Genomic DNA, 22,508 nt, shown 5'->3' with positions numbered 1-22,508 from the left:
ATTTGTGACATTGTCTCTTTGTTCTTGTGTCAGAGCTTCATCTGAGGTTTGCCTTTGAAATAAGACATACCCAATTTAACAAAAGTAATATCCACTAATTATGAGGGAGTGGGCAAAGTGTCATAAAAAAGAATATAAAAGGAAGAAAATCAATTTATGTTCTTTTGGAAGTACATAGCCCCTAGGTCTTCTCAAAAATCTGCATGTAAATTGAAACAGTGTGAGAAAAATATAATAAAGTAGCTCAAATGTATAGAATCCTTACTAAAAGAAATGGTTACTTAGGTTTCATGGTTCTGTTATTTTATGTCAACCACCTGTAAGTATATAAACAATTGAATATTCTGATTTCTAATGAAACAAGTATTTTAAATAGTAAAGAAGTTTTTAAAAGAATTTGAATTTTTAAGTATTTATTAAGAGGTTAAAAGCATACATCTTGATGACATTTAAATGGCACTTACCTTTAAGAAGGCTGGCATCCTTTAACACTCGAAAGTGCTATTGAGTTCCAAATGGACTATATTCCCAAATAGAGTCGAACAGAGCTGGAAAGACAAACATATACAGAGTTGTCATGTCAAATATGTTTTTCTAACATATATTTTAGAATATTTTACATTTACTTAAAGCTTCAAAGACAGTTCAGAGTTCTTGTATACCCCCATCTAATTTCTCCAATTGTTAGTGTTTTATATACAATAGTTTATTTGTCACAACTTTTGATACACTGTGATACATGAACTCAAATAAACTAATATAGATACTTTTTTCTGATTTCATAAGTTTTTCTCCTAATGTTCTTTTCTGTTCCAGATGTATTGAATTTAGTCTTTATGTCTCCTCACCCTCTCCTGGACAGTGATAGTTTCTCAGATTTTCCTTGTTTTTGATGACCTCAAGCGTCTTGAAAAGTAGTGATCAGACATTTACATGATATCCTTCAACTGGAATTTTCCTGATGTTTTTCTCACAATTAGATGAAGGGGGATGAATGATCTAATTTTCTTTTCATTAGACTGGTTTTTGGAGGAAGACTACAGAGGTAAAGTCATTCTCACGACTTCATATCAAGGGCGCATGTCAACCAGCATAACTTATTACTGTTGATACTAATCTTGATCAGCTGACTGAGACGGTGTTTGTCTCAATTCTGTACTGTAAAGTGACTTTTCTTCTCCCTTTCTACACTGTGCCCTGTAGAAGCAAGTCACTAAGTGCAGCCCATGCTCAAGGGTAAGAAGTCTACCTCCTTGTGGGGGAAATAACTACAAAATTTATTTGAAATTTTTTCTGTAGGAAAGATTTGCCTATTCTCCCCATCTTGTTTGTATATTTATTCATTCAGTAATTTATGTATATCAGTGTGAACCCATGGATATTTTGTATTTTGTGTTATAATTTAATTCCATATTATTTTGTTGCACAATTCGGTCCAGCTTTGGCCTTTGTGAGCTCTTTTCAATTGGCTTTGTATCCTTTAGGCATACCACATCACTATGTTTATCGAGCTTACATTTTCAGACTCCTTTCTGAACTTCTGATACTCTAAGATAGTCCATGGTAATATTATATGCCCTAGACTCAGCAATATTTCAAGGATGCTGGTTGCTTTTATTGGAGAATGGTCTTAGGAACCAAGAGCTAGGCACTAGGTGTTTTCCTTGCTACTGGAACACCACTGCTTCTAAACCTCCTCCAGGGACTGAGCTAGGAAATACGTTATTTATACTAACTTGTGTATATTCACATATCCATAATTGTTTCTGATGTTTCTAAACAATATTTTATACTGTTATCTCTGACTCTTATCTCATCATATATTTCAAATAAACAGCATCTTGGATTTAGTAGAATATATTATTGGAAACACATCTTACATTTCTGTTTGAAATGTTTCTATTTGAGTAATATATTGGGAGTGAATCTAAAAAGATGCCCACCCAAGTGAGAAAATACCTGCCTGGTGTCTGATTCTGAAGAATCTTTAGGAAAGTTCATGGACTTTTATTGTCATTCATTCCTACTGAAGTTCCTCATGCTTGGAAAAGGAAAATAACCTTTAATAATGTGTGCACACAACCACAGCTACCTGATTGTTTTTTGTCAAATATCATAGACAGAAAAAATAAAAAGAGCATGAGGAAATTTAGAGTAGTTATTAACTAATATATTTTCTTCTGTTGATATCACTGTGTCTAGGTTTTATATGATTAGATTTTCTTTAAAGGATGAAAAGTCTGAGATATCAAATTTACCTATCTGAGAAATTTTATTTTTAATAAATTTATATAATAATGAAAATTAATATATATATATTAGCCATTGTAACTAAATTCTAATCAGAATGCTTAGAAGCGCTTATCATCATTTTTATCACAAAAAAAATTGAGTGGAAAGTATGGATAACAATAGACTAGGGCTTCCCTGGTGGCGCAGTGGTTGAGAGTCCACCTGCCGATGCAGGGGACACGGGTTCATGCCCCGGTCCGGGAAGATCCCACATGCCGGGGAGCGGCTGGGCCCGTGAGCCATGGCTGCTGAGCCTGCGCGTCCGGAGCCTGTGCTCCGCAACGGGAGAGGCCACAAGAGTGAGAGGCCCATGTACCGCAAAAAACAAACAAACAAAAACAAACAAAAAAACCCGCAATAGACTAGACTGATAATCTATATGGGATGACTGTTATTTTCTGCAAGTAAAGTGACTTAATCATTTTTATCCTGGTGTGACGGAGTGTATGTTTATGTTTCCCTCCAATTTCGTATGTTAAATCCCTAACTAATACTCTTGTAATGGTGTTTGGAGGTGAGGCCTTTGGGGAATAATTGAGTTATAAATGTGGAGCCCTACTGATGGGATTAGTGCCCTGATAAGAAGAGACGTGAGAGAGCTTGCTTCTCCCCTGTGAGGATACAAGGAAAAGACAAACCAAGAAGCGGACAATCAAGAACAAAATCTGCGACCACCTTAGTCTTGGACTTCCCAGCTTCTAGAATTGTAAGAAATAAGTGTTTGTTGTTTAAGCCACATAGTTTATGGTAATTTGTTATAGTGGTCCAAGAAAATGAAGACATCTGGTAACTTATAAAAGTTTTCCTCTCAAAAAATCTTTAGGATTAAAAAACGTTAAAATAATAAATAAATTCAAAAGAAATTCTCAGACATTATATACCGTTAAATTCTATTTGAGGGCTTCCCTGGTGGCGCAGTGGTTGAGAGTCCGCCCGCCGATGCAGGGGACACGGGTTCCTGCCCTGGTCCGGGAAGATCCCACATACCGTGGAGCGGCTGGGCCCGTGAGCCATGGCTGCTGAGCCTGCACGTCCGGAGCCTGTGCTCCGCAACGGGAGAGACCACAGCAGTGAGAGGCCCGTGTACCGAAAAAAAAAAAAAAAAAATTCTATTCGAAACTTTGGTTAAAAGGTACCAGGACCTGTATCAGTTTCTTCTGACTGTGGCAAGAAATTCCCACAAAGGTAGGGGCTTCGAAACAATAGAAATGTATTCTTTCACAGTTCTGAAGGTCAGAAGTCCAAAACCAGTATGACTAGATGAAATCAAGGTGCTAGCGGGGCTGCTCTGCTATTAGTGTCTAGGGAAGAATGCATTCCTTGCCTGTTTTAACCTTCTAATGCCTGCCATAATGCTTTGTCTTGTGGCCACATTATTCCAGTCTTAAAGGCTGGCATCGTCAAATTTCTCACTCCTCCTTAACATGCTTTCCCCTCTGTGTTTCAAATCTCCCATATGGTTTCACTTATAAGTATACATGTTACTGCATTTTGGGCCCATTCAGATAATCCAGGATAAACTCCCCATTTAAAGATCCTTAGTAAAGACCATTTCTTGCCATATCAGGTAACAGTCATAGGTTTCATGAATTAGGATTTGGCTATATAGTTTGTGAGTCTAATTTTCAATCTACTACTGATTACCTTATAAATTTCCTTCCTATCCCCTTCTATAGAAGAGAAAAAAATATTAGGATAAAACAATTTCCTCATGAGTCTATTTCACGTAAGATAGCGTATATAGTTCTGGTAACATTAGAAATATAATTCAACACAATGAAAAACTGTTTTAAAATACTGTTTAAGATAATATAGGATAGGCATAATTTTAAGTTGCTTGGAGAGACAGATGGATATTACTTAATAATATAACTTAAATAATTGATTAGTTCTTTTCCTTGTAGACTAGGATCACTGATAACCTACAATTATGTTGTGATAAACAATAAAATGACAGAACTGATGTTTCAGAATTATGGCTCTATAATCTTTAGAAAAAATCTTAACTAAGCAAACCTTTACAAAAAATTTAGAGGAAACACCTTATAAATTCTGAAGCATATTACATTTGTAAATTATTACTGTTGGCACAATTTATCTCTTCCATTTGGTCAGTTTTCAAGGGACCCTGACACTAAGAAAGTAGCTAGCAATAAAATAAGAGGCGTTAGCAATAAAGGAAGAATGGGAGCTGATAATTCAGGAAATTATCACAAATAAAGGCATGAATGGTTTAGTGGGGTTTAAATTCCCACTGCTGTTAAGAGAATCCAGATCGCAGGGCATATGAACTAAAGGAACTAGAGATGAGATACTTGCATGTAAGGGGTATGTAGAAGAGTAGCCCCGTCTATGGAATGAAATTAGAAAAATCTTCTACCCACCAGTTCTGAGAAGCTACACAAATACCAGCTGCTCACCACACACCATAGATAGAAAACATGTCATCCTTGAGAAAGCAGATGGCAAGTGTGAACCTATTGTGCATATGAAGTTTAAATTCATATGCATATATGGTTTAGTGACTCCAACCCAAAACATGAACATGAAACTTGGTATGGCACTGGTGAAACCAGTAGAGACTCAGCAGAGCAAATGCAAAACATCTTAAAGAGGTTCTTTCACAATCTAGGACATTAGACTCCCATAGTAGGGGTCATGAGGGGAAGCCAGAGAAAAAGCAAAACACCATGAATGAAAGTCAGCAGAAGCAATTAAATGAAAGATTTGTTTCTTAAGAACTAGAAATAATAGAACAATCCATAAAAGACATATCATAAATATATTTAATTTCTTCTGAGTTAAAAAATAAGAAAAATTATAAGGTAAGAGCATGTCAGAACTATAACAAACAAATTGAACCAAAAAAAAAAATATATATATATATACACGCCTAGAAGCAATCTCATGAGCCATGTCTAGCTAACCCTAATACTCATTTGAAAGAGCAAAACTCAAGAAGTACACAGATTATGCTGGAAATATAAAAATAAAAAAGTTCTCCCTATCAGATACCAAAAATTATTATAAAAGAAAGAAAAAAATATTGTATTGCTACTGGCACAGATAGAGCCTAAACGATTTATTCAGTATAAGTGAAAGTTGAGAAATAATGTTATATCTATATGGAAACTTGATATAGAGAAGAGATGTCATCAAAATTAATAAGAAAAGAACAGAATATTAAATTAAATAAATGGTGCTGGAACAATTTGCTAGGCAGATGCACAAAATGAAAGTAGATTTCCTTCATCATACAATGCACAAAATAATTTTCAGATGTGTAGAGAAACAAAAGCTTAAAATATAAAAGAAAATACAGAATATTTTATGAAATATGAATTAAAAAGTTTTCTTTAAGCGAAAATTTAAAAGCACAAATCAAAATGATACATTTGAATTAGAATTAAATCATGTATTCAAAATTAAACTTTACAAACAAAAGGAAAATCTATGGCAGGGACTGAGAAGACACTTGTAACTTATGGAGCAAAGTTTAGAGTATAGATTATATTAAGAACTTCAATAATCAATAAAAACATTACATTTACAAGGCTATAAGCTGGATATTTATATAAAATAAAAACAGGACTGCCAGTAAGCATATAAAAAGAACTTCAACTTTAGCCATTATCAGGAAGATGCAAAATAAACAGCAATGGCATATTATTTCATAGTTAATTAGACTAGCAAAAAGAAAAAAAGTTAAATATAAAGCCTGAAATTATTAATAATTTCAAGGGAATGAAGTGATGGAAACTTTCATATAGAGTTGGAAGTGATCACTAACACAACTGCTCAGAAGAATAATTTGGCAATATCTGGTAAAGGTGAAAATGCAGGTAACCTTTGCCCCAGCAATTCCACTCCTGTATGTACATACTAGACTAATTCTTGCACATGTGCACAAAAATGTTTGCACAAGAATGTTTGGTGCAACTTTGTTCAAATTCTTAAGGCAATTAGTATTTTTGAAACCTCTTGATTCATAACAAAGGCAAATAGAACTAAATGCCTTATATAACTATTTCAACTGAACTTAATTATGAAATATTTTTACTTATAATTTATTGGAAAATATTTAAACTATTTTTGATATCTGTATGTTCACATGTATGTATAACTGTAGGTTTGGGAGTTTGTGTGCATGTGTGTTAAGTATATACGATATCAGATAAGAAGGGTAAAGGTTTGCTTTATTATGTTGTAATCATAGTTAAGAATATCATACCTACCTTATTCAAGAACAATCACAAAAACAAATCAGATTTATGTATTACTAAGCTGAGTGACGAATACATAAACACTTGAAAACACAGTCGGCCAGCACCATGAACTCTTTTTTTTTTTTTTTAACATCTTTATTGGGGTATAATTGCTTTACAATGGTGTGTTAGTTTCTGCTTTATAACAAAGTGAATCAGTTATACATATACATATGTTCCCATATCTCTTCCCTCTTGCATCTCCCTCCCTCCCACCCTCCCTATCCCACCCCTCCAGGTGGTCACAAAGCACCGAGCTGATCTCCCTGTGCTACGCGGCTGCTTCCCAGTAGCTATCTACCTTACGTTTGGTAGTGTATATATGTCCATGCCTCTCTCTCGCTTTGTCACAGCTCACCGTTCCTCCTCCCCATATCCTCAAGTCCATTCTCCAGTAGGTCTGAGCACCATGAACTTTAATAAAAGAGGATAACACTAGAGTCAGGAGAAATATCATACTTAGCTAAAGCTCTTAGGTGACAAAGCAGTAAGACCAGACACACATTTTACCAGTAAAGAGAGTATATTAAATAATTAGATAAACTCTCTTGTATTCTTCTGCCTGCTTCTGGCATAAAAATAAATCCCCTTGTAATTAGCTAACGTACTTCACTGTGGGGTAGTGGTAAAGATGTACAGCAATGAAAATAAATGACACTAGAAAGACATAGGCTGAGGGAAGTGTCAAAAAACAAACGAACAAAACAGATAGTATAATAGTTGTGCTTCAACAAGACACAGGGCATTAGTTCAGCATAAGCACAGTCTGCAAGAACACAGTTCATGAAACCATTTTAGCTAAGGTAAGAAAACCCAGGACTAATACTAGCTGAGGACAAGTAGTTATCAAAAATTGGGTAAAGGGACTCACTGCAAAATCTGCAACTTTGAAGTAGATCTTGGAAGATTAATAGCAATTTTCCAAGGAGAGAAAATATGAGAAGGGTTTCAGAAAGAAGGAATAATGTGGTCACAAGTGGAGAGGTCACTGGGATCTGAGGATCAGTGCACCTTTGGGACGGCCTCAAAATAGAGTAACTTGTTGAAATATTACAAAAGTGGTGGCCAACAAAGCCAAGTCAAAAAAAAAAAAAAAAAAAGGCTCTGGGTGCTTAGGCTCAGTGGCCATGGCTCACGGGCCCAGCCGCTCCGCGGCATGTGGGATCTTCCCGGACCGGGGCATGAAGCCACGTCCCCTGCATAGGCAAGCGGACTCTCAATCACTGCGCCACCAGGGAAGCCCTCTTCGGTTTATTTTTAACCCTGATCTAGCCACGGTACTGCAGTACAGTAATTCATTATTTCCTTGTCTCTACTCTCTCCTTCCTTGTCTTTTGTTTCTCTATTTACATTTTACCAGAATCTAAGTCAACACGATTCTTTCCTCTTCCATCAACCAAGCATCTAGCTACTGAGGGAGAAAATATCTCACAATTTTATAGATTCATGCCAGTACAGATGCCTGGCCTCCAACCTGAACTGGGCCCTCCATGCTTCCAAGCCTATTTTTCATGGATTTTTTAAATCAACTTTCATGATCATTCCCACAGCAACTCTCTGTAGAGCTACCCCTAGGGTGTTCAGGGCCTTGAGAGGTATTTTTGTGGGCTTCTGTCTATATAAACAATTTTTTAAAAATCTGTTCTATAAAATCTATGGGCTTATCTGAGGTATGGTGACATATTGATAAAGATTAACAATGAGAGTACAAATGAGGTATTAATGTATTTCTTTTTTCTTTTTTTTTTTTTTTTTTACTGCCCAAACAGTGCATGTTAACATTATTCTTAGTGTTCAGGGACCTCCTCTACCTTTTCAGGTTCAGGAACCATCTTGGTGTCCTTTGCCGTCAAATGCATCATTACTGGCTAATTTTATATGCTTCCCCACCAGAAAAAGGTAGCAGCAGTATTATTATTCACAATGACTCTTCGGAGTCTGTTTATATTGAAACAATCAGATCTTTTGACTCTGCAGCTCCCTAATGCCACTTACTAATGAAGTTTATATCATTACTCATCCATCGTACTGTCTGTGAATATTGGCTTTCAGTGACTCTCTCAAAGCTTGTGTCTAGGTTTTGATAATGACAATGAATGCAATTCTTTCTTAGATTAAGTAGAAAAATGGGAAAGATTATTTTTTTCTGAGACATATTAAATTTGCTATTTGGAATTTTATAGCATAAATGTAGAACAATACAGCTTCCAACCATGTTTTTCTTGCACTAGTTACCATAATCCTTAAATTCCTAGAGTGTGGTCAAATGCGTTGGCCTCTCCTTGAACCTCCATTCTCCCACTGGATGAAACAGTGGGCAAAGGACATAGCAGAGCAAGAGGAACAGTCCACTGGCACAAGAAATGCTTGTCCTTTGTTCAACACAGCCTAAGACTAACCCAGGGTAGCACGTGTCATCACACTGATCGAAAACTAGAGAAAGCAGAATAATCACAGTAACTAGCATGATGGCTAGTTGTCATTACTGAGCAACAGTCTTTAGGAAGCCCACCGAGAGAGGCTCAGTCAACGCTAGAGGAGGTCTGGACCTTGCCTAGCACTGGTAACCTTCCTGGGTGCCAGTGTCCAGGGACACACTCCTCCAAGATGGCTTTGCCAGTTCCAGGTATTCCAAGCCACCAGAGGGAGGCAGAAGATTTTGCAATAGACACTTTGGTGACAGGAACACAGGTGGGACAAGATCTGGTGTGCCCTGTCCTGACATACTGTCATTGTTGGCTGGTTTCAGGCATTGGAGGAGGGCCCCTTGGGGTATAGGGCTAAGAGCAGGCCCTCCTTGCCCAAAAGTAAGGGCGGTACTGCTCAATTCAATCTATTTGTGTTTTCTTTTAAGAACCTATATCTTCATCATCACAATTTTTACTCTCTAGAGATCATGTCAATTTCTACTTTAGTTTGAACACTGAAGATATAAAGTGGAATTCTTTCATATTCAACTTGTAAACATTCACCTCCAACTTAGAGACTTCTCCATATCCATATTCATCTTCAATTTCCTCCATCAAACTTTCATGACTGTGCACTTGGAGTTAGGATGGCAGAGTGTCTCAAAGCACAGTGTCTAACGTTACATAGAGCGGCCATTTTACTGTATAGCTCGAACATCATTTTCCTTATCTATGAAATGGACATATCATGCAGTTCATTAAGTTGTGGTGAGGTTTAAATACACTATAATAATGTTTGTAAATTACGGTGTCTGGAATATAGAACGTCCAATACATTATAGAGGTCGTATATTTGTTCTTATACAATAATAGGTATGCATTGTTTTTCTTTTCTGATTTAAGAAATTTAAAATTTTTGCTTTGTTTAAGTTTATCTTCCATGATGAGAAAGAGATAAAACCAAACAAAATTAAATTACACTTTAGCTGTGAGATTTCAGAGCAAAGACATGGATAGAGATGATGTTATTTTTTCTTTACTTAATTACATAACGATTTATCTGTATTTATCTATATAAGTCTATCTAGTTGCATTGATGTGATGGAAACTTGACATTTCCGTAAGGCAGAAACTGGAACTTTATAATTCTATAGTTGAACAGGTTTAGATAAATATACATGTAGCAATGAAACAGGTTTTACTCTTTAGAATGCTTCATTATACATAAGGACATCCATTATAAGGAATCCATGAAATAAGTTAGATCCTAGTTTTACTTCAAGAACAATTATGGAGGTGCCATTAAAACCAGTTTACACGGCAGGGGATGAATACTTGTATGAATAACACAGTCATGTGGTTTCACTTATCCAAAGTGGCTTTAAGCATAGAAAGAAATATGGAGTCATAGTTATTTAGCAGCATGAGATAGAAAGAGACTTTGTACAGAGTGTGTAGGAGCTCAGTACACTAGGGTTTTAATTAACGACATCAATTGAAGTGTAAGTAAAATGTAACCCTTCAGTGATCCTAATATTTAGCGAAAAGGAACTTTTAGTCAATGTTTTAGAAAGACGATGTAGTTATTTGTACATTACTTGTGTGACTAAGATATATAGTGTAGTGAAATACCTGGCAGCTAGACATGAATTAGATTAAGAGGACCACTCGTTTTATTATACGTACACCTAAATATATTGCACTTGGTTTGGGTTAATTATTGTATAGCTCTGCTGTCTACCTTTAGATGCTCTGTTGCATTATTTGTGGGACAAGCAAACAAGCTTGCTTTCTTATCCTTTCTCTTTCTCGCTAAAGCATATTCTTTTTAATTGTTCTTTATCTAGGGAGGAGGTGGGAAGACGAAAGGAGATCATGTGTTTTACGTTCCTAGTATGCTTCTGGTAACATAGAGCTCATTAAAAAGAAAAATCCCTATAGGAACATATTTCGTTTCTACTTTTATCAATTAGCATTTTGAACTTTATCTGTGTTTGCAACTTAATGGGCGATTGAATCGGGGAAGCTGAATCTTTGATAGATATTAATATTTTATTCTTTTAATATTTAATGATATTTTATCTTAGTAATATATATTAATTACATTTCTAAACTCATCTTTTTTGCTGGTCCCTTGGAAGTCCTGAAGTTTGCGTATACAATGTTTAACATTTTGTTCTTTGAATGTGATAAGTAAAATGTAAATAGGAGAATATTAAAATTTTGGAGCCCGTATTTATGGTCAAGTCTTTGACAAACAGTGTAGAAAGGACATGTAACATTTATCCTCAATCAACTTCCAGGTGAAAGGGAAACCTAATTTATTTTATAGCACACTACAAAGTGAGGGAGATTCTTCATGAATAATATAAATGTTAACTATGGCAATGGTGACCTAGAACATTCTGGCACTATTTTACTAGCAATATTAGTTGGTCACCGAAAGCAGGGGTCAGTCAACTTTTCTGTAAAGAGCAGATGTTAAATATTTTAGGATTCACAGGCCATATGGTCTCTGTCACAACTGTCACAATATGAGACTCATTTGTATGATGCACTAATCAAAATCTAAGCCCATAAGACACAACCATATTGATTGTCCTTCTTCTTGCAAAGAAAGACAACATTTATAGTCCAATATTGCCTATTAGTCACAATTAGCAATAATTAATGTGGTCTGCCCTTAAGTGCATCAGGAAAGTACTACATTTCTCAAACGACTCCTGCTATCAACTACCTTAGACAAGAAAGCTCTCACAATGAGACAGCCATTGCTTTCAAATTATGAAGGGACACAATTACCATTTGAAAATGAATAAGTATTAGATAAGGACTGTGGTTGGTAGGTCCTTTATGCACATTACTATGTGGTAATAAAACAACCACACGAGAAAAGAAGTATTATCCCCAGGTTATAGATTAAGTACTTGAAGCTTGGCATGAATATATAAACTGACCAAGGTCACACTGGTGGTAAATTAAACTGGAGCACCAAATATCGATTTCAAATCTGTCCAACTCAAAAGCCCATGCTCTGTTTTTACATACTACTCAACTGTGTGTGCTGTCTGCCTCAGCTCTGGTTTATTTAAGATTGGCTTGGGAAAATTACTTGCTATTTACAGCTGCTGCAAATTTCACTGAGCCCTCATCCTGGTCGGCTTTCTTTATTTCATTTCTGCTGTCCTCCAAATTCAGATTTTCTCCATCCCCTTCTTAGACTCAGCAGTGAAGCTGCCTTTTTTTCATTGAACTGCAAGACCATCTTACAGGAGATCCTCTAACTTCAGTACTACTTACTCCTAGTAGCTTTGAAGTGTTTTTTTTACCTTCTTTTGCTCCTTTCTCCAAAAATAGTGTCCTTGCTACTTCCCTAAATTAGCCTAAGCAACCTTCCTGAGTCTATCTTTCCCCACCAGAATCAGGCTTCAGGTATGTCTTCGTTTCTTCCAGTCTGCTGGTTTCTAACCCTCAGCGTACAAACATGCATGGACCTCTTCTAGCCTGACCTTAATGCCCCGATCCCTCAAATATTTTTCCATTGCTCCCCATTTATTTCACTGCAGAACTCTGAAAAAAGTCTATGCCTTGAGCAACTTTGCCACCCACTCATAAACCTTATCCCTGGGTACTCGAGCCAAACTTACTCGCTGAAATGGACCACTCCAGGGTTCCCTGCCATTCTTGAGAAAATCCCTCCTGATTGGCCTTAGAGCTAGGTATCAGGATCTCTCAGTGACAATCCATGGTGTTAATCTCCCTCCTGACTTTGAAAACTCTTTCTTTGATTGTCTTTTTCTTTGTTCTTTCCTTCAGTGACTGCCTTCTTTTAACTTCTGCTTTCCTTAAAGAAAGTGCCAGTGCTGAATTGATGGCATATTTGTTTCCTCTTCATACACTTCTCCATGAGAATTTCAACTACTTTCACATATTGAAATACTATTCTACACAGATTCTATATCTACAGCTGCTCTATAAGCTCCAGATTCTTTTCCTTCCATTTTCTACAGACTGTCTGATACCTCTCCATGAATATATCACTAACTAACCATTAAAATGTAATATGGCCTAAAACAAACTCACCCCACATACATCCATGCAAGAAAACAATCTTTCTTTGTCATCTATGGCTCAAATTGCAAAGTTGTCTTGAACTATTCCTCTTATTCACTCTCTTTCTCTCTCACAGTTTATTTCCCCAGATATCAAAATTTTCATGTTCTACCTGCAATATCATTTATATTCAATGCCCTCTCTCCTGTCCTATCACTGCTGCAGATCAGTATTCATACTTCTTCATTTTATTACTTGCTTTATAACTTTATAACTCCTAACTTCAGGCACCACTTCAAGCCTTCAGCTGATTGGATGAGGCCCACACACGTTAGGGAGGGCAATCTGCTTTATTCAATCTACAGATTCAAAAGTTAATTTCATCCAGAAACTCCCTCACAGACAGGCTCTGAACAATATTTGACCCAATACCATCACACTCCTGGGCCTAGTCAAGTTGACAAATAAAATTAATCATCACAGTTTCCTTTTCACCAGGGAAAGACATTAGAGACATTGGCCATCTTTACCCAGTGCCAGCAGCCACTGGCAACAGGGAGGAAAATTTCCCTCTCCACTTTACTGCAAAAAGATCATTCTATTCTAGGATCAGAGGTCAGCAAGAAAGGACTCTCTGCAGACCCATAGACTGCTGACGGTCAAGCCTGGTCCTTGAAGAAAGTTCTGAGTAGCAGCACACTGGGATAAAACAAAGATAAAACAAAATACTAAAAGACTGAAATTAAGCTGTTAGGATTCAACGTCTCCATCTACTATAATATCTGACTATTTTGATTTAGACTTTTGTCATTCCTGCTTCAAATTGTTAGCTATTATCAAGTTAAAAATGTCAGTTTTAAGTAAAATTCAAACCACCAAGAAATACCTAAGTTCCTCCTGAGAAACGGGTCTTGCAGGAATGGGATCCTTAATGAAACTGCACTTTGAAAATAACATCTTTATTCCAGGAAATGGAATTGTGGGAAGAGGTAATATTAAGAAAATAATTATAACAGCATATATATTTTTCATTTTGTCCTAATTTTGCTTTTTCATATATTTAACTTCCACATTAACCTAGATGAATTTTATATGGACTCATTTGAAAGAAAAGACAAGAAGTTATCCTTAAAGTCCATTAAAATATATTGGCTTCAGGCCCGGCTGAGGAAGATGGCGGAAGAGTAAGACGCGGAGATCACCTTCCTCCCCACAGATACACCAGAAATACATCTACACGTGGAACAACTCCTACAGAACACCTACTGAAGGCTGGCAGAAGACCTCAGACCTCCCAAAAGGCAAGAAACTCCCCACGTACCTGGGTAGGGCAAAAGAAAAAACAGAGACAAAAGAATAGGGACGGCACCTGCACCAGTGGGAGGGAGCTGTGAAGGAGGAAAAGTTTCCACACTCTAGGAAGCCCCTTCGCGGGCGGAGACTGCGGGAGGCGGAGGGGGGAGCTTCGAAGCTGCGGAGGAGTGCACAGCAACGGGTGCGGAGGGCAAAGCGGGGAGATTCCCGCACAGAGGATCGGTGCCGACCGGCACTCACCAGCCCGAGAGGCTTGTCTGCTCACCCGCCGGGGCGGGCGGGGCTGCGAGCTGAGGCCGGAGCGCAGGGAGAGGACTGGGGTTGGCGGCTTGAACATAGCCTGAAGGGGTTAGTGCACCACAGCTAGCCGGGAGGGAGTCCGGGGAAAAGCCTGCACCTGCCGAAGAGGCAGGAGACTTTTCCTTCCCTCTTTGTTTCCTGGGGCGTGAGGAGAGGGGTTTAAGAACCCTGCTTAAAGGAACTCCAGAGACGGGCGCGAGCCGCGGCTAAAAGCGCGAACCCCAGAGACGGGCACGAGCCGCGGCTGAAAGCGCGGACCCCAGAGACGGGCGCGAGCCGCGGCTGAAAGCGCGGAATCCAGAGATGGGCGCGAGCCGCGGCTGAAAGCGCGGAATCCAGAGACGGGCGCGAGCCGCGGCTAAAAGCGCGGACCCCAGAGGCGGGCGGGAGACGTTAAGGCTGCTGCTGCCGCCACCGAGGGGCCTGTGTGCGAGCACAGGTCACTCTCCACACCCGTCTTCCGCGGAGCCTGTGCAGCCCGCCACTGCCGGGTTCCCGGGATCCAGGGACAACTTCCCCGGGAGAGCGCACAGCGCGCCTCAGGCTGGTGCAAAGTCACGCCGGCCTTTGCCACCGCAGGCCCGCCCCGCACTCTGTGCCCCTCCGTCCCCGCCGGCCTGAGTGCGCCAGAGCCCCCAATCAGCGGCTCTTTTAACCCCATCCTGTCTGAGCAAAAAACAGACGCCCTCCAGCGATCTACACGCAGTGGCAGGGCCAAATCCAAAGCTTAGCCCTGGGAGCTGTGAGAACAAAGAAGAGAAAGGGAAATCTCTCCCAGCAGCCTCAGAAGCAACGGATTAAAGCTCCACAATCAACTTGATATACCCTGCATCTGTGGAATACCTGAATAGACAACCAATCATCCCAAATTAAGGAAGTGGACTTTAGGAGCAAGATCTATGATTTTTTCCCCTTTCCTCTTTTTGTGAATGTGTATGTGTATGCTTCTGTGTGAGATCTTGTCTGTATAGTCTTGCTTCCACCATTTGTCCTAGGGTTCTATCCGTCCATGTTTTTTTTTTTAATTTTTTTCTTAATAATTAATTTTAATAACGTTATTATACTTTACCTTCGTTCTTTCTTTCTTTCTTTCCGTCCTTCCTTCCCTCCTTTAGACAACGAATCATCCCAAATTGAGGAGGTGGTCTCTGACAGCAAGATTTAGGATTTTTCCCCATTTACCTCTTTTAGTGAGGGTGTATGTGTATGCTTCTGTGTAAGATTTTGTCTGTATAGCTTTGCTTCCAACATTTGTCCTAAGGTTCTTTCCGTCCCTTTTTTTTTTTTTTTCTAAATAAGAATTTTTTAATTCAATAACTTTATTATACTTTATTTTATTTTTACTGTATCTTCTTTCTTTCTGTCTTTTTTCCTTCTTTCCCTCCTTCCTTCCTTCCTCCCTCCCTCCCTCCCTCCTTTCTTTCCTTCTTGCCTTCTTTCCTTCTTTGCTTCTTTCTTTCTTCCTTCCTTCCTACCCTCCTTTCCTTCTTTCTTTCCTCATACTTCTACTAATTCCCTCTACTTTTTCTCCCTTTTATCCTGAGCCTGTGGATGAAAAGCTTTTGGTGCTCCAGCCAGGAGGCAGGGCTCTGCCTCTGAGGTAGGACAGCCAACTTCAGGACACTGATCAACAAGAGACCTCCCAGCTCCACATAATATCAAACGGCGAAAATCTCCCAGAGACCTCCATCTTAACACCAGCACCCAGCTTCACTCAACGACCAGCAAGCCACAGTGCTGGAAAACCTATGCCAAACAACTAGCAAAACAGGAACACAACCCCACCCATTAGCAGAGAGGCTGCCTAAAATCATAATAAGGCCACAGACACCCCCAAACACACCACCAGACGTGAACCTGCCCACTAGAGAGACAAGATCCAGCCTCATCCACCACAACACAGGCACTAGTCCCCTCCACCAGGAAGCCTACACAACCCACTGAACCAACCTTAGCCACTGGAGACAGACATCAAAAACAGGAGGAACTACAAACCTGCAGCCTGCAAAAAGGAGACCCCAAACACAGTAAGATAAGCAAAATGAGAAGACAGAAAAACACACAGCAGATAAAGGAGCAAGATAAAAATGCACCAGACCTAACAAATGAAGAGGAAATAGGCAGTCTACCTGAAAGAGAATTCAGAATAATGATAGTAAGGTTGATCCGAAATCTTGGAGATAGAATGGAGAATAGATTGGACAAAATGCAAGAATCAGTTAACAAGGACCTAGAAGAACTAAAGATGAAACAAGCAACGATGAACAACACAATAAATGAAATTAAAAGTACTCTAGATGGGGTCAATAGCAGAATAACTGAGGCAGAAGAACGGATAAGTGACCTGGAAGATAAAATAGTGGAAATAACTACTGCAGAGCAGAATAAAGAAAAAAGAATGAAAAGAACTGAGGACAGTCTCAGAGACCTCTGGGACAACATTAAACGCACTAACATTCGAATTATAGGGGTTCCAGAAGAAGAAGAGAAAAAGAAAGGGACTGAGAAAATATTTGAAGAGATTATAGTTGAAAACTTCCCTAATATGGGAAAGGAAATAGTTAATCAAGTCCAGGAAGCACAGAGAGTCCCATACAAGATAAATACAAGGAGAAATACGCCAAGACACATATTAATCAAACTGTCAAAAATTAAATACAAAGAAAGCATATTAAAAGCAGCAAGGGAAAAACAACAAATAACACATAAGGGAATCCCCATAAGGTTAACAGCTAATCTCTCAGCAGAAACCCTACAAGCCAGAAGGGAGTGGCAGGACATACTGAAAGTGATGAAGGAGAAAAACATGCAGCCAAGACTACTCTACCCAGCAAGGATCTCATTCAGATTTGATGGAGAAATTAAAACCTTTACAGACAAGCAAAAGCTGAGAGAGTTCAGCACCACCAAACCAGCTTTACAACAAATGCTAAAGGATCTTCTCTAGGCAAGAAACACAAGAGAAGGAAAAGACCTACAATAACGAACCCAAAACAATTTAGAAAATGGGAATAGGAACATACATATCGATAATTACCTTAAATGTAAATGGACTAAATGCTCCCACCAAAAGACACAGATTGGCTGAATGGATACAAAAACAAGACCCTTATATATGCTGTCTACAAGAGACCCACTTCAGACCTAGAGACACATACAGACTGAAAGTAAGGGGATGGAAAAAGATATTCCATGCAAATGGAAGCCAAAAGAAAGCTGGAGTAGCAATTCTCATATCAGACAAAATAGACTTTAAAATAAGGACTACTAAAAGAGACAAAGAAGGACACTACATAATGATCAAGGGATCGATCCAAGAAGAAGATATAACAATTGTAAATATTTATGCACCCAACATAGGAGCACCTCAATACATAAGGCAAATACTAACAGCCATAAAAGAGGAAATCGACAGTAACACATTCATAGTAGGGGACTTAAACACCCCACTTTCACCCATGGACAGATCATCCAAAATGAAAATAAATAAGGAAACACAAGCTTTAAATGATACATTAAACAAGATGGACTTAATTGATATTTATAGGACACTCCATCCAAAAACAACAGAATACACATTTTTCTCAAGTGCTCATGGAACATTCTCCAGGATAGATCATATCTTAGGTCACAAATCAAGCCTTGGTAAATTTAAGAAAATTGAAATTGTATCAAGTATCTTTTCTGACCACAACGCCATGAGACTAGATATCAATTACAGGAAAAGATCTGTAAAAAATACAAACACATGGAGGCTAAACAATACACTACTTAATAATGAAGAGATCACTGAAGAAATCAAAGAGGAAATCAAAAAATACCTAGAAACAAATGACAATGGAGACACAACGACCCAAAACCTGTGGGATGCAGCAAAAGCAGTTCTAAGGGGGAAGTTTATAGCAATACAAGCCCACCTTAAGAAGCAGGAAACATCTCGAATAAACAACCTAACCTTGCACCTCAAGCAATTAGAGAAAGAAGAACAAAAAAACCCCAAAGCTGGCAGAATGAAAGAAATCACAAAAATCAGATCAGAAATAAATGAAAAAGAAATGAAGGAAACAATAGCAAAGATCAATAAAACTAAAAGCTGGTTCTTTGAGAAGATAAACAAAATAGATAAACCACTAGCCAGACTCATCAAGAAAAAAAGGGAGAAGACTCAAATCAATAGAATTAGAAATGAAAAAGGAGAGGTAACAACTGACACTGCAGAGATAAAAGAGATCATGAGAGATTACTACAAGCAACTCTATGCCAATAAAATGGACAATCTGGAAGAAATGGACAAATTCTTAGAAATGCACAAACTGCCAAGACTGAATCAGGAAGAAATAGAAAATATGAACAGACCAATCACAAGCACTGAAATTGAAACTGTGATTAAAAATCTTCCAACAAAGAAAAGCCCAGGACCAGATGGCTTCACAGGCGAATTCTATCAAACATTTAGCGAAGAGCTAACACCTATCCTTCTCAAACTCTTCCAAAATATAGCAGAGGGAGGACCACTCCCTAACTCCTTCTACGAGGCCACCATCACCTTGATACCAAAACCAGACAAGGATGTCACAAAGAAAGAAAACTACAGGCCAATATCACTGATGAACATAGATGCAAAAATCCTCAACAAAATACTAGCAAACAGAATCCAACAGCACATTAAAAGGATCATACACCATGATCAAGTGGGGTTTATTCCAGGAATGCAAGGATTCTTCAATATACGCAAATCTATCAATGTGATAAACCATATTAACAAATTGAAGGAGAAAAACCATATGATCATCTCAATAGATGCAGAGAAAGCTTTTGACAAAATTCAACACCCATTTATGATAAAAACTCTGCAGAAAGTAGGCATAGAGGGAACTTTCCTCAACATAATAAAGGCCATATATGACAAGCCCACAGCAAACATCATCCTCAATGGTGAAAAACTGAAAGCATTTCCACTAAGATCAGGAACAAGACAAGGTTGCCCACTCTCACCACTCTTATTCAACATAGTTTTGGAAGTTTTAGCCACAGCAATCAGAGAAGAAAAGGAAATAAAAGGAATCCAAATCGGAAAAGAAGAAGTAAAGCTGTCACTGTTTGCAGATGACATGATCCTATACATAGAGAACCCTAAAGATGCTACCAGAAAACTACTAGAGCTAATCAATGAATTTGGTAAAGTGGCAGGATACAAAATTAATGCACAGAAATCTCTGGCATTCCTATATACTAATGATGAAAAATCTGAAAGTGAAATCAAGAAAACACTCCCATTTACCATTGCAACAAAAAGAATAAAATATCTAGGAATAAACCTACCTAAGGAGACAAAAGACCTGTATGCAGAAAATTATAAGACACTGATGAAAGAAATTAAAGATGATACAAATAGATGGAGAGATATACCATGTTCTTGGATTGGAAGAATCAACATTGTGAAAATGACTCTACTACCCAAAGCAATCTATAGATTCAATGCAATCCCTATCAAACTACCACTGGCATTTTTCACAGAACTAGAACAAAAAATTTCACAATTTGTATGGAAACACAAAAGACCCCGAATAGCCAAAGCAATCTTGAGAACGAAAGAAGGAACTGGAGGAATCAGGCTCCCTGACTTCAGACTATACTACAAAGCTACAGTCATCAAGACGGTATGGTACTGGCACAAAAACAGAAAGATAGATCAATGGAACAGGATAGAAAGCCCAGAGATAAACCCATGCACATATGGACACCTTATCTTTGATAAAGGTGGCAGTAATGTACAATGGAGAAAGGACAGCCTCTTCAATAAGTGGTGCTGGGAAAACTGGACAGGTACATGTAAAAGTATGAGATTAGATCACTCCCTAACACTATACACAAAAATAAGCTCAAAATGGATTAAAGACCTAAATGTAAGGCCAGAAACTATCAAACTCTTAGAGGAAAACATAGGCAGAACACTCTATGACATAAATCAAAGCAAGATCCTTTCTGACCCACCTCCTAGAGTAATGGAAATAAAAACAAAAATAAACAAATGGGACCTAATGAAACTTCAAAGCTTTTGCACAGCAAAGGAAACCATAAACAAGACCAAAAGACAAGCCTCAGAATGGGAGAAAATATTTGCAAATGAAGCAACCGACAAAGGATTAATCTCCAAAATTTACAAGCAGCTCATGCAGCTCAATAATAAGAAAACAAACAACCCAATCCAAAAATGGGCAGAAGACCTAAATAGACATTTCTCCAAAGAAGATATACAGACTGCCAACAAACACATGAAAGAATGCTCAACATCATTAATCATTAGAGAAATGCAAATCAAAACTACAATGAGATATCATCTCACACCAGTCAGAATGGCCATCATCAAAAAATCTAGAAACAATAAATGCTGGAGAGGGTGTGGAGAAAAGGGAACACTCTTGCACTGCTGGTGGGAATGTGAATTGGTTCAGCCACTATGGAGAACAGTATGGAGGTTCCTTAAAAAACTACAAATAGAACTACCATATGACCCAGCAATCCCACTACTGGGCATATACCCTGAGAAAACCAAAATTCAAAAAGAGTCATGTACCAAAATGTTCATTGCAGCTCTATTTACAATAGCCCGGAGATGGAAACAACCTAAGTGCCCGTCATCGGATGAATGGATAAAGAAGATGTGGCACATATATACAATGGAATATTACTCAGCCATAAAAAGAAACGAAATTGAGCTATTTGTAATGAGGTGGATAGACCTAGAGTCTGTCATACAGAGTGAAGTAAGTCAGAAAGAAAAAGACAAATACCGTATGCTAACACATATATATGGAATTTAAGAAAAAAAAATGTCATGAAGAACCTAGGGGTAAAGCAGGAATAAAGACGCAGACCTCCTAGAGAACGGACTTGAGGTTATGGGGAGGGGGAAGGGTGAGCTGTGACAGGGCGAGAGAGAGTCATGGGCATATACACACTAACAAACGCAGTAAGGTAGATAGCTAGTGGGAAGCAGCCGCATGGCACAGGGATATTGGCTCGGTGCTTTGTGACAGCCTGGAGGGGTGGGATAGGGAGGGTGGGAGGGAGGGAGACGCAACAGGGAAGACATATGGGAACATATGTTTATGTATGACCGATTCACTTTGTTATAAAGCAGAAACTAACACACCATTGTAAAGCAATTATACCCCAATAAAGATGTTAAAAAATATATATATATATATTGGCTTCAGATGTTTTTAGAAGGGCAGAGTTTAAAGATGTCTAACATTTTGCTAAAAGCATAGAAGTATTCTTTGTTTGAAGAAACTTGACCCAATAGAAATACCTGCCTCATTAAAATGCTCAGTTTGCTAAGTTTGAACTTTAAAGTGCAATTTCTTTTCGAGTGAAAAAAATGGCTATTTTTAACGGTTTAAATTGAACTTTTCCAAAAATGACAGAACAGATTTCTTAAACCATCTTAAACTAACAGTCATGAAAACAATAATACCCTTTAAAATTCAAAGGTTTATCACCAGCAACAAATAACTTTGGGATAACTATACCTTTTTAATAACATTTGTACTTATGCAAATAAAATAGTAAATAGCTCCTCTCAAATTTTTAATTATTCTCTGTGTTAATCTACAGTTGTACTAATTATTAAATTATCAAAGCAATTTTTATATTTTTTTATTTCTGAACAGGTGCTATAAATCTCAGCTAAATTTTTTTGAAAATTATATTCCTTACTAGAGAACTTTAATATTTCTTCTGGAGTCTTTTTTACATGTATTGTTGACACATTCATCTCATAAATGTTTTTGTGTATGTGTGTGCTTTTGTGCTTTGGAAGCTTTTTCCCCAAATTCTGATTCCCCTCTTTATCTTCTTCTGTTGCCCACAT

At 38.0% G+C, this 22,508-nt stretch overlaps 1 protein-coding gene across 1 annotated transcript in view; it reads right to left on the bottom strand.

Moving 5' to 3' along the window:
* The window catches only part of CDH12 (cadherin 12), a 977,416-nt gene that overhangs the window by 653,155 nt on the left and 301,753 nt on the right, over positions 1–22,508 (bottom strand). Inside the window, exon 2 of the mRNA XM_033440164.2 lies at positions 465–548. The gene's annotated coding sequence lies outside the window, so the exon portion shown is untranslated. The remainder of the gene's footprint in view (positions 1–464; positions 549–22,508) is intronic.

Source organism: Orcinus orca, chromosome 3 (assembly GCF_937001465.1).
Source record: "Orcinus orca chromosome 3, mOrcOrc1.1, whole genome shotgun sequence".
NCBI lineage: Eukaryota > Metazoa > Chordata > Mammalia > Artiodactyla > Delphinidae > Orcinus > Orcinus orca.
The sequence above is the reverse complement of the archived record's forward strand: the minus strand, read 5'-3'. Positions and strand labels throughout refer to the sequence as shown.